The sequence below is a fragment of the Oncorhynchus masou genome, chromosome 6, assembly GCF_036934945.1.
Source record: "Oncorhynchus masou masou isolate Uvic2021 chromosome 6, UVic_Omas_1.1, whole genome shotgun sequence".
Lineage (NCBI taxonomy): Eukaryota > Metazoa > Chordata > Actinopteri > Salmoniformes > Salmonidae > Oncorhynchus > Oncorhynchus masou.
In genome coordinates, this window is record NC_088217.1 from 23,134,184 (window position 1) to 23,146,912 (window position 12,729).

General features: G+C 45.9%; 1 protein-coding gene across 1 annotated transcript in view; it reads left to right on the top strand.

The window, feature by feature from the left end:
- Window positions 1-996: 996 nt before the first annotated feature.
- Window positions 997-12,729, top strand: part of LOC135541648 (contactin-2-like) — a 77,324-nt gene continuing 65,591 nt past the window's right edge. The window contains exon 1 of the mRNA XM_064967967.1: window positions 997-1,130. The gene's annotated coding sequence lies outside the window, so the exon portion shown is untranslated. The remainder of the gene's footprint in view (window positions 1,131-12,729) is intronic.

Consider the following 12,729-nt stretch of genomic DNA (forward strand, 5'->3'; position numbering starts at 1 on the left):
TTATGTGGCAGTTCTCTGTCTCGTCTGTCTAGTCTAGGCATGTCTAATAGTGTCTTGTATGCGATAATTGTCTTAACCTATGATTAATCTCTACAAAAGGCCTGTGTGGATGTGCTTTGTAATAGTGCTCAAATTAAACTTGCATGTCTTATTACTGTATTTTTGCGTGTTACTATTCATTGTGAAGTCATATGTAGCCTAGGCTATATATGGCTCTAATTCGTATTGTGCCTGTTCTTTTGTCATTAGTGCTGTGAGTGTCAGCGGCCTAATGTGGCCCATAGGCTGGGAGCGGGGCTCAGGTGTGTGTAGGCCTAGACTCCTAGATGAGAATGGTGTAATAAGGTCGGAGGAAATCATTTTATGGAGAGCGCTTGAGCACCCAGTGCGACAGCCGGTCCCACTCCGTGATGACATTGTGTGCATATTGGGGCATGAGATGTTCATTAGTGAGGTGTGAAGGGAGGGATGGGGGATGGGGGCGGGTGCGCAGCACACACGGTCGAGAAACAGCGTGGGGGAGAAAAAGGGAGAAAGGGGAGGGAATCACCGATGCTCCTATTCTAAAATGAGTAGCTGCTGCGTATGAGAGGCCGGCAACAAAAGCGAGGCTGGCGCGTTTTGTTTTTCTTCATTTCATTCTAGAGGAGCAGAGAACAGAAGGTGAGAGAAGGGGGAGAGAAAGGTGGGAAAGGGGTATAGCAGCGAAAGAAAAAGAAGCGGGCTGATTTTAGAAAATGAGAGGGAGATAGAGAGAGAGGACATCCTAATGCGACAGGGGCTGCAGCTTGACTAAATTGAGTAGCGCAGAAGGGGGGAGACAGGAAACAGAGCGTGAGCGACGACAAACGGAGATAGAGAGGGAGAGAGGGGGGAAAGAGAGAGCGAGGTAGAGAGAGAGGGAGGGACAACAAAGATCTGTCAGATGAGGCTAGAGACGCTTCTATTATCTGAAAATCCCGTGTGGTCTCCTTTATTACAGGGCGTTCTGAGCGGGCTGCATCAGTGTGTCTCTTGCGCATGATCAGCCGTCTACACATCCCTTCTGGCCGGAGTGAACCCACATCTCAGCATCTCTCCGCCAGCAGAGAGAAAGAAATAAAAACGCACGCTCTCCTCCGCTAATTGAGGTAGGTAAATGCGCATTTATACTTATCTGTCGCACTATCAGATGAGATGTGTTTGTTGTCTGACCTAAAAATTGGGCGGATTAAACCTTGTGTTTACCTGTCGTTGAAGGGGCTTCAAAATGCATGATATCGCTTGAGCGGTTGTTTAGGTTTGGTTTTCCGTTTTTACCTCATTAGACGCACTAACTGTGTGTGGGATGGAGATACGCACTGATATGCCATTTAGCATGATTATACTTCTAGAGTTACCCCCCCCCCATCTCGTTTTGAGACATCTCATGGATTATTCCCATAGTTTACCGGATCAAACAGAGGCATGGTTCATGCTCCATTGACAGCACCCTGATTGGTGAACAGTAAAACGCTAGCTTGTGTTTTGGTTTTATCTCAGCTAAAGTGACGGGAAACTCAGTTTAGTTCAACCTTTAGGTGGAGCAACCCCACGGCTTCTCCCGGTAAATATAGGGTACCCACAGCCTACCTTCATCATACGATGCCTAGGAGAACGGCTGGCGGGCAGGTGTATGACCTATAGTTGATGCCACCGGCGCATACTGTCGCTCACGCGCGCGCACACACATCCGACTCACCCAGCAGCGGTGTCAAGTAGAGTAGACTGAGGAAAGGTGGAGAAGGAAACAGTCCACAGTTAATATGAACGCAATCAAAGAGAGTAGGCTAATAGTGCTGAAGGGAAAGGGCACATGCAATATATTAATACTGTACGTATCAAATGACTTATATAATGTTGAAGAACATACAGGATTCAGAAAATACATTAACTCGCTGCATTGCGCCCAGCTTGTAGAGCACCACTCCAGACAGTTCGTGTTGAATGTTAATATGAACCTTTTCACGTTTCTCTTTGTCTCGAGCGACAGCACAGTCAGTGTATAATAAATCAATGCGTCTTCATGCTATCAACAGAACACCTCTAAAGTACGTTGTATTAAATTCGTAGTACTCCGAAGTTAGTACACAAGTTGCGAGTGGAGGGTGAATGTGCATGTTTATGCTTTTTTTTGCTCTGGTCTATTTGGCAAAGCAACACTGTAGCATGTTTTGAATGTTCAGTGCAGAAACAGTGAAGCATCCACGCTTGCGTTGGTGTGATAGTAACCTTAGCAGAGTTGCCAACAACTACCATAAATTCAGGTTTCCAGGGGAAATTTAAGATAGCGCCTGACTTCCACTTTTGGACGTTAACAATGCGACAGTATGTCTTAACTCCTACTTCATATTTACTGGATTGGTTGAACAGTGCAGAAAATAACCTCCCCAACAGTTTTTTAAAATTCTCATCAAGACCAGAATGTGGGGGTTTGGTTCCAGGCATTTCTTCTACGCCTGCTACTTTAGGATGATGTGATAGTAGCCTACTTATTGGGAAGGCCAGTAAGAGGCAAAGATATAGGTAGTAGAGATGGATATTGCTCTATCATCTAGGCATTGTGAGCCTGTGACAGTGTTGCATTATGGTGCGGAGACCCATGCTAATCCTCAAATTGAGATGATAGCTATAGTGTTGTTACAGGGTAAATAGGCTACTCAGCCTTGAGGAGCCTTGAGAATCCCTCTAGTTTTGTATCTCTGTGTTGCTGCAGCAGCACTGTCTTCCTATGTGAAAGCCAGCAAGGCTGTATCACCACCACCTCAGCAATGATCAGCCTGAGGCCTGGACACTGTGTGACCGCTGTGCACATTTACTTTCTTCTCATGTTGCTGATGATGTACTGGGGTTCCTCTCGTTTTAAACTTGGCAAGGTTAGCCCTCCCATGCTTAAGCATGCTTAGCTCCTTTAGCCGGAGCATCTGTCTTTCCACCCGTTGGCTGTGTCTCTGTGTCTCGGTGACCCACCACTAGCTCAAAGACTCCTTCTGCTCCCTCTAACGAGCGGCTGACCACAGGGGTCAATCCTCCCTCAGAGCTCTGTGTGTCTGTATTGCGTGTGTGTGTGTTCGTGCGCGCGCGTGTGTGTGTGTGTGTGAGTGCGTGTGTGTGTGTGTGTGTGTGCGCGCATGTACGTATGCATGTTTTGCTCAGTGACTCATGGCACCACTGCAGAGCGTCTTAGAATCTTAGATCTAGAACCGATAGAAGGGAGAGGAATGCTTTGTCTTACACTGGCAAATAGAGTAGATAGAATATTGGTGGAATGCTTTGTTATGTATGGAACCCTCTCAGATTGGGAACTACAAGGTTACAATTGAACTTGACAGAGTATTTGGCTGCATGGTGCAACAACCTTGTCTCAGAGCATTTCATATAATTCTGTACGTAAATCTGAGAAACTCCATTTAGTATGATATGTTACTTTTTGTATGGTATGAATCATTTTGTGGATGTCCATCACAATGGGGTTAGGGTTAAGGTTAGGGTTAAGCTTTGGAGTTAGGTTAAAGGGTTAAGGTTATGGGAAGGACTAGACCAACTAACACATTATGGAGGTGACCATGTCAATGTTTTGAAGGTTCTGGGGGGTGCCCTAATTAGTTATGGAAGAGCTCAGTGATTCGCATCCTTCTCCATTTGATGCTCTAAAGCTCCTCTTTGATAGGCTCTGTAACACCGGTAAATGTAATAACACCGGTAAATGTAATAACACCGGTAAATGTAATAACACCGGTAAATGTAATAACACCGGTAAATGTAATACGTTTTCTATTTGTAATAACTTTTTAATTTTTTATGTAATTAACCAGGTAATTCTAATAACTTGCCGGTAAAAGTAATAAAATGTTGAATGGTAAACTTGTGTTTTTCATAGAAACTTATGATCAGTCAGTGGCCATGCCCCTGTGAGCACAGACATTTACATCGGCGTCATGGAACGCCCCCTTATCTACTCCAGTATAAAACCCACTTCTGACAAAATGTATATGAGACCAGAAAGCATGGAAATGGTTGGCAATTTAAATCGAAATAGTGACATGAGACCAATCACGTGCAGCTCCAGCTGAATACGTTACAAATGTTTGAGAAATCTATCACTATATAGACCAAACAGACCAAGGCATGAGCCGGATGTTGTAAAATGGTTTAAACTACAACTCTACCAAAGGACAAGACCAGAGAATGTGGGCATCATCCCCACGCTGAAATGGTTAAGAAATCTACAAACCAAAGACCAATTATTCAGTCTGCAGCTGTTTAAGTATCTTAGTCTGGTAAATGCAACCGATCGAACGACCGAATAATACTCTGAAAGATCCATTCTGGAGAACATTTCCTTATCAAGCGACCAGGGGTATGTGAGAAGTATCCATTACAACAGACATTATCCAGAGCTCGCTGAGAAAACTACAACCAAGAAAGTCCTTGGGACTTCTGGGGAACGCAACCAGAGACTTTTTGTCAACTCTCTCCAGCAGACGGACCGGCGAGAGACAACAAAGGCATACACTTGTAAATATGTAAATTGCAATTTCTTTTCGAATAAGCGGCTGTGCATGTTCAAATCATATCAAATCAAATGTCTTTATATAGCTCTTTGTAAAGTATTAGCATTTCCATGGGTGTAGTTATCAACTGTATATTCGTGTCTTTTCTCTGGCTTTCCCGCTCTTGAATTGTCCTCACCCCTTTCATTTGTCTACCAAGCCGTCATATCGGTTTCTTCCAATAGGGACTTTTTCTTGTGAGTGTATTTATATAATTCTTTGTGATTATTTCATTAGTTAGTAAATAAATACTTAAGCCAATTTGTATATCTCTAATTTATGCTAGGGTTCGTTCAGATATCCAAGGGATTGCGACATTCAGAATATGATCGATGAGGTAATGATACATTATGAAGTGACTGTAATCGATAAGATATGAAAATATGTGAAGAGTTAAAATTGTGAAATTGCAACTCTTTAAGGGCATTTCTGTGCTGTACCAGAAACTCTAATTGTGAAAATGGGAAACTCCATTCAATTCATATTATTATATTCCTCTTTCATTTACAAATCTCAGGCCTTGACTATGAGACATGGTTGTATCTAGGGGGATTTGTATCTAGTTAGCTACATCTTAGCTAGCTAGCAATTGCTGTTAAGTCACCGAAATTATTTCAAATAACGATTGAGATAGCTACAGTATGTAACATTCAGAATCACCTTTATTCGCAAAGGACATTTACATATACCCGGAATTTGATTCAGGGAAATGGTGAATATAGGCGATAAAGATTGTATACAGACAATATATTGACAAAAAAACACAATAAATGCACATACATACATGCATTAATTGACATGAAGACTGAACAGCAGTAACCCAGCAAACAGTGAAGGTCCTGAGGACATTCTGCAAAGTTCCCATTAGGCCCCTTAAGGGTTTCGGCACAACGTTCTCTCTCTGATATTCTGAAAGCGTTCTAAGAACATTGCGTGATGGTCCCAAGGGAATGTTCTCTGGGGACCTTTGTCTAGTTTTAGGACATCACAGAGGACCATGTCGGGACCTTTGTAGAATTTTCTTAGGACTTTCATTTTTACTAGTCCTTAGGACATCCTGTGATGTTCCCAGGGGAACATTCTCTGGGAGACCTTTTTCTAGTTCCATGTAAGTTCCTAGGACATCACTAAGGACCATGTCAAGACCTTTTTAGACATTCTCAGGACGTTCATTTTACTAGTCCTTAGGACATTGTGTGATGGTCGTAAGGGAATGTTCTCTGGGGGATCTTTGTCTATTTCCCTGTAAGTTCCCAGGATGTCACTGAGGACCATGTCAGTACATTTTTTGTCTCATGGTCCCCTGGAGCTTTTTTCGAGTTCCCGGTTGGTCCCGGGACGTCCCCGAGAATGTTTTTAGGACGTTCATGCGACATTGTGTCACGGTCCCCTGAAGCTTCCCTGGAAGTTCTTTAAGGTATTTGTCACATGATGGTCCCAGGTGGCCCAAACCATTATAAATAAAGTCATGAAATGGTTTGGGGTTTTTAAGGTTAGTGTTTACGCTGAAGTATTAATACAATAACAATAACTATGACAAAAAATAATTGTCAGCAACCTATTTTTCCTGACTAAAACTATGATGGATGCCCTTTAAAAAAAATATATAACTATTAAAATTGTATTTTTATTTTAGTCTATGGAAATGTGACGAGACAAGAATTCCACTTGAGACTAATGGAAATTTGATTTGACATGAAGCTCCTTTTCATCTGTTTTGTCCAATCACAAGAATGCACTCATTCAGAATATTTCATACAATCCTCTCATTGGCAGAGTTGAGGTCTTTCAGTTGCGTGGTCTGATTGAGCTGATCTGCCTGGCTCTCCCACATACAGTAGCTCCCAGGCATTCGCTCCAGTCACAAGTACATTGTTTGAACTGATGTAAAGCCAGGACACTTCACTTGTAACTAACTTCAACTAAAAACAGCAATGTTTTCTCTCTCCCTTACTTTCATGTAGGCTATTTTTTCTTTGATCATATCAGAAACTCTATTTTCCCATGTGCTCTGTAATTTATTCATCTGTTTTGCCTCTCTTGCACCGCAGTCCGCAAATGTGAGTTGTGGTTGCTTATTCCTTTGGGGAAAAGTAATACTATTTGTTGAATATTAGGAGTACGGTAATATTTTTGTAAAGCGCACATTTTCCCCTTTTCATAGGAAGCACTGTTATTAACTCCCCCCTCCCCCTCATCTGATTTTACTGCTTGACTGGGTTGCATGATGTGGAGTAGAGTTCGATGTAGTCATGGCTCTATGTATTGTGTGTCAGGACCCGGTTACGAACCTGGGTCTCCGGAGTGAGAAACAGTCACTTAACCAACTGAGCCACGAATAGTCAGCAGAACCCAGAAGATGAGGCAGACACAGCAGTACTTAAGACGGTGTATTTAATAAAGTAAAAAGGAGAAGTCCTTCAATACAAAATGGCAAATCCAAAAGGTGGTAGGTATAGCACAAAAAAGCCTCAAGAGATACTCAAAAAACAAAAACAGAATTCCACAAGAGCGTCCACCGGAATCGACAAGAATACACAGAACACTAGGGCTGGGTGCTAACATACAAACACAGAGCACAGAACTGAGGGAAACTAAGGGTTTAAATACAATCAGGGAAAACGAGGCACAGGTGCAAATAATAATGGGGAACAAGGGAAAAACATAAGGTCAAAAAGCACAATGGGGGCATCTAGTGACCAAAACCCGGAACAACCCTGGCCAAATCCTGACAGAATCCCCCTAGGAACGGCTCCTGACGTTCCTACCAGCTCTCTCAGGGTGGAGGGCCCTGAACTGACGAATGAGGTCAGGGTCCAGGATGTCTTTGGCAGGAACCCAGGAGCGCTCCTCGGGACCGTAGCCTCCCAGTCCACCAGATACTGCCAGGACCGCTGCACCCGGCGGGAATCCAGTATCCGATGGACGGTATAAGCCGGCTGGCCTCCAATGACACGAGGCGGAGGTCTGTCTGCCGGGACAAGGGGAGAAAAAACAACAGGTTTTAACAATGAAATGTGAAATGTGGGATTAATCTGAAGGGATCTGGGTAAGTGTAGGCGATAAGAAACTGGGTTAACTCTCCTGGCAACCTTGAAGGGACCGATGTATTTCTGGGACAGCTTGCGAGACTCCACCCGTAGTGGTAAGTCTCTTGTGGAGAGCCAGACTCTCTGGCCGGGCGCAGGGTAGGCCCGGGACGGCGACGTCTGTTGGCTTGTTGTTGGTACCTCTGTGAGGAACGCATAAGATTAAGACGGGTCTTCCTCCACATAAGCCGACAGCGTCTGACGAACTTCAAGGCTGAAGGCCTTCCAAAACCTTGAGGCGAACTGGGGACCTCTGTCAGAAACCATATCTTGAGGAATGCCGAAGACTCGGAACACATGATTAATTACCAACTCAGCCGTTTCCTTGGCAGAAGGTAACTTAGTCAGAGGGACAAACCTGGCCGCCTTTGAAAACCTGTCGATTATGACTAGGATAGTAGTATTGCTATGGGATGGAGGAAGTCCAGTAATAAAGTCCAATGAGATATGGGACCAGGGTCTGTGGGGAACAGGTAAAGGGTGAAGGAGTCCTTGAGGGCGGAGGTGAGAAGATTTGCCCTGGCAGCACACAGGGCAGGCATTGACGAAAGTGGCAACGTCTTCTCTTATGGTAGGCCACCAGAACTTACGCTGGATGAACTCCAAGGTGCGACCTACGCCCGGATGACAGGTGAGGCGAGAGGAGTGCCCCCACAGAAGGACCTGAGTCCTCACTGCCTTGGGGACAAACAACCGATTGGCAGGACCTCCTTTCGGGTCCGGTTCGCTAGCTTGAGCACGTCTCACGGTATCCTCAACTTGCCACGAGATCGGAGCCACAATCTTAGCAGCAGGAAGGACAGGCATGTCCGTGTCATCTCGAATGGCAGGAGCGTAGACTCGGGACAGGGCAGAGATTCTTCGACCCGGGCCGATAGGTGAGGATAAACTGGAATCGATTGAAGAAAAGAGACCATCTAGCTTGTCTAGAGTTCAACCGCTTCGCCTGCTGGATATACTCCAGATTTTTGTGGTCCGTAAGCACTTGAAACGGGTGAGAAGCCCCCTCGAGCCAGTGTCTCCATTCCTTCAATGCCATCTTAACCGCTAGGAGTTCACGATCCCCACATCGTAGTTCCTCTCAGTCGGGGTAAGCCGGTGTGAGAAGAAAGCGCACGGATGAAGCTTCTTGTCTTCACCCCTCTGAGACAGGACAGCTCCAACACCAACCTCTGATGCGTCTACCTCCACCACAAATGGTTCATCCGTAGTCAGTAGTATCAGGATGGGAGCAGAGAGAACGCGCTGCTTGAGTCCTTGGAAGGCCGTCTCAGCTTCTCTTCCCCACAAAAACCTTGCATTGCCACCCTTGGTTAAAGCTGAGAGAGGGGCTGCCACCAAGCTGAAGTTCTTGATGAACTTGCGGTAAAAGTTTGTGAAGCCCAGGAAACGCTGAACTTCCTTAACGGATTTGGGGGTGGGCCAATCCGCTACCGCCCCTACCTTCCTGGGGTCCATTTGGACTCGACCGGGTTCCACTACAAATCCCAGGAATTGTACTCGGGATGAATGGAATTCACATTTTTCCGGCTTAACGTACAGATGACTGTCTAGGAGGCGTTTGAGTACTTGTCTGACATGTTTAGTATGTTCTTGAAGGGAGCTCGAAAAGATGAGGATGTCATCCAGGTAAACGAACACAAATATGTTAAGCATATCCCTAAGCACATCGTTTATGAGCGCTTGGAACACCGCTGGGGCGTTGGTCAGGCCGAAGGGCATCACCAAGTATTCATAGTGACCAGTAGGCGTGTTGAAAGCGGTCTTCCACTCGTCACCAGGTCTGATCCGCACAAGATGGTATGCGTTCCGCAGGTCAAGCTTAGTGAAAACAACTGCTTCCTGGAGCAGCTCGAAGGCTGTGGCCATAAGGGGTAGCGGGTAACGGTTACGGACGGTTATGGCATTGAGTCCCCGGTAGTCGATGCAAGGACGTAATCCACCGTCTTTCTTGGCCACAAAGAAAAACCCTGCTCCCGCCGGGAGGTGGATGGACGCATGAGGCCTGCTTCCAGAGCGTCCTTGATGTAGGTATCCATAGCAGCTCGTTCGGGTGGAGATAGGGAAAAGATCCGACCCCTGGGGGCAAGTGCCCGGAAACAGGTCGATGGGGCAATCGTAAGGTCTATGGGGTGGTAGCATGGTGGCCCTCTGTTTGCTAAACACCAGTTTGAGGTCATGGTAACACTCGGGAACTCGGGTCAGGTCGATGGATTCTAAAGACTCGGGAGTAGAACTCGGAGAATTCTGGAAAATACAAGTAGCTTGGCACGTAGGACCCCACTGCTTGATAGTGCCCATAGACCAGTCGATGTGAGGGTTATGGCTGTGAAGCCAGGGGTATCCAAGGACGAGAGGGAACTCGGAACAGGAGATCAAATGAAAGTTCATCAATTCCTGGTGTTGTGAAACTGAAAGTCGCAAGGAGGTAGTGACATGAATGACAAGTCCAGATCCCAAAGGGCTTCCATCCAATGTAGTAACCCTCATGGGGTCACTTAGAGGTTCAGAGGGAACGCCATTCTCCTTCGCCCAGACACCATCCATGAAGTTACCTGCGGCTCCAGAGTCTACCAAGGCTTGAAGGTGAAGCTTGTGGTTGTCCCAGGAGAGGGTGACTGGATTGAGCAGACGGGAGTTGGACGGATGGGAGGAGGTTATGTTTCCCGTTACAGTTCCCCCGGTCTGTACGGGACAGAGCGTTTCCCTGGAGCCCGGGACACGTGGAACGGAAATGGCCCGGTTTGCCGCAATATAGACAGCGTCGCTCCCTCATCCGGCGGTCTCTCTCAGCCTGGGAGATGCGTCCAATCTGCATGGGTTCCGGTGGAGCCAGCGAGGATAAAGGTGGGGACTCGGAGCTGGGACTGATAGGGGCTAGAGGTCTACGGTTGAGTTCTCTCTCTCTGACGCTGGTCAATGCGTGAGGCCAACTTGATCAGGGACTCGAGATTGTCCGGTGGTTCCCGAGTGGCCAGTTCATCTTGGATAGTGTCGGAAAGGCCTTTCAGAAAGCACACCGTGAGCGCCTCGTTGTTCCAACCACTCGCTGCTGCCACCGTGCGGAACTGGATGGCATAGTCCGTCACGCTGCGCCAACCTTGGTGGAGAGTCAGGAGCTGTTTGGCTGAGTCAGAACCACTGCTTGGGCCTTGAAACACTCGTTTGAATTCCTCAGCAAAGGCAGAGTAGCTGGCACAGCAGGAACTATGGGCATCCCACACAGCAGTAGCCCAGGCCAGGGTTTTTTCCGACAGCAGGGTGATGATATAAGCGATCTTAGACCGATCGGTGGGAAACGACGAGGGTTGTAGCTCAAAGGAGAGAGAACATTGGGTGAGAAACCCTTTACAAGCACTTGGATCACCTGAGAACCGTTGGGGAGGTGGAAGACGAGGTTCAGCCAGGGGGTTAACTGCCATGGGTACGTGAATCTGAGGTACTGGGACAGGAACTGTTGCCGGGGTAAGACGATCAGATATTTGCTTAATGGAAGTCAGCATCTCCGACAGAAGATGAGAATGTCTAGCCATTAAGGCCTCTTGCTGAACCAGGGCGGCTTCGTGGCGTTGGACAGTCTCCTGGTGGTGGGACAGCATGGCAAAAAGGTCCTGGGAACTGGCTGCCTCTGGGTTCATTTTTGGCTCTGTGTTTCTGTCAGGACCCGGTTACAAACCTGGGTCTCCAGAGTGAGAAACAGTCACTTAACCAACTGAGCCACGAATAGTCAGCAGAACCCAGAAGATGAGGCAGACACAGCAGTACTTAAGACGGTGTATTTAATAAAGTAAAAAGGAGAAGTCCTTCAATATAAAATGGCAAATCCAAAAGGTGGTAGGTATAGCACAAAAAAGCCTCAAGAGATACTCAAAAAACAAAAACAGAATTCCACAAGAGCGTCCACCGGAATCGACAAGAATACACAGAACACTAGGGCTGGGTGCTAACATACAAACACAGAGCACAGAACTGAGGGAAACTAAGGGTTTAAATACAATCAGAGGAAACGAGGCACAGGTGCAAATAATAATGGGGAACAAGGGAAAAAACATAAGGTCAAAAAGCACAATGGGGGCATCTAGTGACCAAAACCCGGAACAACCCTGGCCAAATCCTGACATTGTGTCTGTGCATTTCATGTAGTCTGTTCTGGACTGTGAAGTGAACCCTAGTGGCATGTCTTGTGAGTATGTATGGGTGTCTGAGCTCTGTGCTAGTTGCTTAAACAGACAGCTTGCGATTTCAACTCGTCAATACATCTCACAACGACAAGCCCTTGATGGTTATGATGGGGTTCAAATAAGAGTTGTAAATTGTTTAACCTTCGGTCAAGACTTTACAATCTACCACAATATCAATGTTGCTAAGGTAAGCTAAGATATATGAGGGGATACTAGGACTATTTGGGCAAGGCCATCTACAGTGCATTCAGAAAGTATTCAGACCCCTACACTTTTTCCACATTTTGTTAAGTTACAGCCTCATTCTAAAATGTATTAAATCATTTTTCCCTCATCAATATAGACACAATACCCCATAATGACAAAGCGAAAACAGGTTTTTAGAAACGTTTGCAAATTTATTAGAAATAAAAAAGAGAAATACATACTTATTTACATAAGTATTCAGACCCTTTGCTATGAGACTCGAAATTGAGTTCAGGTGCATCCTGTTTCCATTGATCATCCTTAATTAAGATGTTTCTACAAATTGATTGGAATCCACTTGCGGTAAATTCAATTGATTGGACATGATTTTGAAAGGCACACACGTCTATATAAGGTTGCACAGTTGGCAGTGCATGTCAGAGAAAACACCAAGCCATGAGTTCAAAGGTATTGCCCGTAGAGCACTGAGACAGGACTGTGTCGAGGAACAGATCTAGGGAAAGGTACTAAAAATATCTGCAGCATTGAAGGTCTCCAAGAACACAGTGGACTCCATCATTCTTAAATGGAAGAAGTTCGGAACCACCAAGACTCTTCCTAGAGCTGGCTGCCCGACCAAACTGAGAAATCAGGGGAGACGGTTCTTGGTGAGGGAGGTGACCAACAACCCGATGGTCACTC